General features: G+C 37.5%; 1 pseudogene; it reads right to left on the bottom strand.

Moving 5' to 3' along the window:
* Positions 1-4,611: 4,611 nt before the first annotated feature.
* On the bottom strand, positions 4,612-4,942 carry LOC108352630 (60S ribosomal protein L37 pseudogene; annotated as a pseudogene).
* Between the last annotated feature and the right edge of the window lie 243 nt (positions 4,943-5,185).

Genomic DNA, 5,185 nt, shown 5'->3' with positions numbered 1-5,185 from the left:
TTGTGAGGGAAATGCAAATGAAAACAACCCTGAGATTCCACCTACAGTAGTCAAAATGGCTAAGATCAAAAACTCAGGTCATACTAGATGCTGGTTATCATGTAGAAAAAGAGGGACATTTTTACATTGTTGGTGGAATTGTAAGCTGGTACAATGTCTGGAAATCAGTCTGATGGTTCCTCAGAAAATTGGACACAGTACAACCTAGTGACCCAGATATACCACTCCTGGGCAAATACCCAAAAGATGCTCTAATATTAACAAGGACACATGCTCCACTATGTTCATAGCAGCCTTATTTATAATAGCCAGAAGTCGGAAAGAAGCAGATGTCCTTCAACAGAGGAATGGATGCAGAAAATGTACATTTACTCAGTAGAGTGCTACTCACCTATTAAAATCAATGACTTCATGTAATTCTTAGGCAAATGGATGAAACAAGAAAATCTCATCCTGAGTTCAATAACTCAGTCACAAAAGAACACTCACAGTATGCCCTCACTGATAAGTGGACCTTAGCCCAAATGCTCGGAATACCAAAGAAATTATCCACAGACATGAGAAACTCAAGAGGAAGGAAAACCAAACTGTGGTTGCTTCACTCTTTCTTAGAATGGAGAACAAAATACTCACAGGAGGAAATACAGGGACAAACAGTGGAGCAGAGACTGAAGGAAAGGCTATCCAGAAACTGCCCTGCCTTGGATACATCTGATATACAGCCACCAAACCCAGTCACTATTGCTGATGCCAAGATATGTTTGCTTACAAGAGCCAGATATGAATGTCTCCTGAGAGGATCTGCCAGAGCCTTATTGATACATATGAATATGCTTACAGCTAACTATCAGACAGAGCACAGGGGACAAGTAAGAAAGAGAACTGAAGGAGCTAAAGGGCTTTGCAACCCCATAGGAAGAACAACAATATCAACCAACCAGACATTCTAGATCTCCCCAGGACTAAACCACCAACCAATGAGTACACATGTAGAGACTCATGGCTTTAATAGCAGAGAATGGCATTATCTGGCAGCAATAGGAAGAAAAGCCCTTGGTCCTGTGTAGGCTCATTTTCCCAGTGTAGGGGAATATCAGGGTGGGGAGGTAGGAGCAGGTGAATGGGGGTGAGCATCTTCAAAGGAGCTGGGCAAGGGGTGATAGGAAAGGAAAGACAGGGTATGGAATTTCATATATAATGACATAAAATATCCAATAAAAAAGAGAACAGTGCTATTTTCAGAAAACATGGGTAAATAAATGAAAGTCTCAGTGCCAGGCATGCGATATCTCCCTTTGAGATATTGGTGAGATAGCCCTAAAAAGAATCCACAACAATGCATGCTATTGTATTTGACCTTGTTACCCATGGTAACTGTAAGAAATAGCACATTATTCCTTAAGCCACCACATACTTGGCTTGTAGACCATAGCAATCGATCTTTAAATAGCCACTACATTTCTTTGCTGCTAGTTTACCTAGATTTGGAATATTCTATCTAGGTTGGAACCAATGCATGGTATGGGAAATGTTATAAAAAAAGAAACAAACAAGAAATAAAGCATGGCTTTAATAATCATAATTATGCTAAAAATACTTGGCACTGAGTGCTTAGCTATAGAGGAGAACATCACAGGGGTAGGGGTAGAAAGACTTTAAAAAGCAAGAGGTTAGGATAGTGTGCTATGAAATGCTGTCTTCTGTTCATATTGTGGCTGCACCATTTATCAGTTCATAGCATATGTGGTTAGCTGAACAAGATCAAGCCATTCCAAAATTCCAGCATGGAGAAAAGAAGGACTACCAAGACCTGATATATAATTGAGGAGCTGTTGGTAGTTGAAGGTTGTTGAGGAGGGATAGTCATTTTTCTTTGAGGAATGGCTACTGGTAGACTGTCTGTGCCCCTCAGTTAAATGATATCTGTTCATATATGGGCAAGACTAACTGAACTCAAGGGGAAAATGTGTGTGTGTGTGTCTGTGTGTGTATGTGTGTGTGTGTGTGTGTGTGTGTGTGTGTGTGTGTGTGTGTGTGTGTGTGTGTGTGTGTAGGGAGGTTGGGAGGAAAGAGAGAGAGTGAGCCTCATAAAGCTCTATGGCCACTGTTACAATTCAAATTTTTACAACTATGAATGGACATAAATTGATTATAGATGTCACTAAAATGGCACTCCTTCTGTTCTTCTAAAGCCATTTTTCTGTTATAAAACATTGAAGGCCATTATTATAGTTTATTAGCAGTGAATTCCCTTTTTAAATTTTAATAGTTTTCAAAAGGAAGCTTTTCATTAAACTAGTATCATTGAAACTCTTCCAGAATGGTAACTAAAACTTATTTCCATTATAATTCCCTTTTCTCACATATAAATATAATAAGCTGCAAACTGCACCAGCAGATAATTTCAGCATGCTTTAGCATCTGCTAGTTATGTATTTAAGCCACTATTATTTTTTCTGATAATAATTTGTGTTCTGGGACCACTGACAGTATTACTGCAGAGTTCAGTCAAACTTCTATTATAACATTTTTACAAAATTTTAAATAATCTTAAATTATTATTTGTAAACACTAACCAATGGATAGACCATATTTCATAAGTTAGAAATCCAAATTAAATAACTATCTCTGAAAAACAAACATACAAACCAAAACCAAGAAATTAGCATAAGGGAATCTATAATGACTCTGTCATTGAAGTTAGGTGTAGGACCCTCAGATATTTGCTTTGGAAGAATAGAAACAGAGGGTAGATAATTAAATATCAAAGAATATCTGCTATTACATTGATAATTGATGTACGACTTCTGCCACATCAGTCCCCTAATCAGATCAAATACCTAGAGAAATCTCCTAGGAACACTAAATGCTGATGATAATTACATCTCTTCCTCTCAACCTCCAAGATGCTTTTATGAAACAAAATGAAACTTAAGTTTTCTTCTTCTTCTTCTTCTTCTTCTTCTTCTTCTTCTTCTTCTTCTTCTTCTTCTTCTTCTTCTTCTTCTTCTTCTTCTTCTTCTTCTTCTCCTCCTCCTCCTCCTCCTCCTCCTCCTCCTCCTGCTCCTCCTCTTCTTCTTCTTCTTCTTCTTCTTCTTCTTCTTCTTCTTCTTCTTCTTCTTCTTCTTCTTCTTCTCCTCCTCCTCCTCCTCCTCCTCCTCCTGCTCCTCCTCCTCCTCCTCCTCCTCCTCCTCCTCCTCCTCCTCCTCTTCTTCTTCTTCTTCTTCTTCTTCTTCTTCTTCTTCTTCTTCTTCTTCTTCTTTTACTTTAAGATTTAAAGCTGGGTGAGGTGACACACATAATTATTTCCAGCACAGGGAATGCAGAAGGAGGGAGATCTCTGTGAGTCTGAGGCCAGCCTGGTCTCGATATTCAGTTCTAGGATAGCTAGAGCTAAGAAGAGAGAGAGACTGTGTAAAACAAGAAGGAAGGAAGGAAGGAAGGAAGGAAGGAAGGAAGGAAGGAAGGGAGGGTGGGAGGGAGGGAGGAAGGGAGGAAGGAAAGATATTGTTTTCTTGTAATGTATTTTGCCAGGTTGTATGCCTTCCATCACAAATGTATAATGTCCATGGAGGCCAGAAGGAAACATTGGATCCTCTGCAAATGGAGTTCAGACAATTTGTTGTTAGATGGCTTCTGAAAACCAAATCCAGGTCCTCTACAAAGGCAGCAAGTACACTGAACCAAAGTTATTTCTCCGACCCTGAAATTTTAGTTTTCTCATAACATTAGGAAGTGGAGGTACTTGGTAATCTATTTGTATGGAGTGATAAATTTTTCATTTCAAAAACTATAATGTGTTTTGAAAATTAATATTAGGATTTTTTGTGATTTGAGTATGAAGAAATTATTTTTGTATTGTTTACATTGCAGTACATGAAAATAAATCAAAGTTAAGCATTGTACCACTGAACTATAATCCTGACCATCAACAGATGTAATTTTAAATTTCACCAGGCATCCTGATTAACTGTCAATTTACCAGGATATAGAATCTAGTATATAACCTTCTTGATATATCTTAGAAGAGTTTGTAGATTGAGAAAGTAAACTAGAAAGACTTGTGCTTAATGTAAGTAACTCAAGTCTGTGGACTATAGCCATTGACTGAATAAAATGAATCAGTTGGGGCACCTGGATTAACGTCTGCTTCCTGAATGTGGATGCAATCTTATCATGTCCTTGCTCTGCTTTCTCCAAGCCTTCCCAAGAAAAATTACTTTCCTTCCCAAAAGTTCTTTTACCAGATATTTTTTGACTAGAGTGTAACTAAAATATTATGCCCTTTAATAATGTACACTAAAATAATTCGAAAATTTTAAATAATCTTAATTGCATTGCCTTACTGTGAGAGAATGTAATTTAAATATTTTTGCTATTGTTCATGAAAGCTTTTCTACCTTTAATAATTTCTATCAAAGCTGAAGAACAGAATAAAATAGAAAGCTAAGAAATGAAAGCAACATCTCAAAGATATAGGGACATTGCATCACAATGAAAAATACCAAGATTATAAAATGTAAGAGGAAATAATGTAGATGGTAAAAGCACTGAACTATAATCCAAAGACCTAACAAACATGATTTTATTTTATTTTATTTTTTATTTTTTTGAAACCAGAACATTTATTTTCAGACCTATTGAAATCCTCAAGATGAACTGGATGCTATAACAGCTGCCCTCTTGGATTTAGGTGTTGTTCCTTCACGGAATCCATGTCTGAATCTTCGGTAGACAATCTTTAGGTGCCTCTTCTGACCAGTCCTCGTAGTGTTTTCCTCTTAGCCTTGGCACTCCAGTTATTCTTTCTCTTGCACTTGGTAGGGTAGCCACATTTGCCACAGGTCGACTTCTGAAGGTGGTAGGCCTTGGAGCCATAGTAGCAGCACAGTGTGTGCGTCTTATTGCAACGATTTCCAAAGAATGACGTTCCTTTCATCATCTTGCTTCTATCAACCAGTTCAAAGAGACCGGAAGAGCCAAATATGATTTCAAAGTTCACGAGGAATGATAATTAATATTGATTGTCAACATAACACATACTAGAATCACCTGCAATATAACCCTATTTACATGTCTGGGAGGAATTTCCAGATTGAGAATTTCAATATTGAAAAATTCCCAACTGACCTGAGAAGACATCCTAAATGCCTTCTGATATAGTTTGTACATTAGAAACGTTTAA

Source organism: Rattus norvegicus, chromosome 13 (assembly GCF_036323735.1).
Source record: "Rattus norvegicus strain BN/NHsdMcwi chromosome 13, GRCr8, whole genome shotgun sequence".
Classification (NCBI taxonomy): domain Eukaryota; kingdom Metazoa; phylum Chordata; class Mammalia; order Rodentia; family Muridae; genus Rattus; species Rattus norvegicus.
This window is presented reverse-complemented; position numbering and strand designations above follow the sequence as displayed.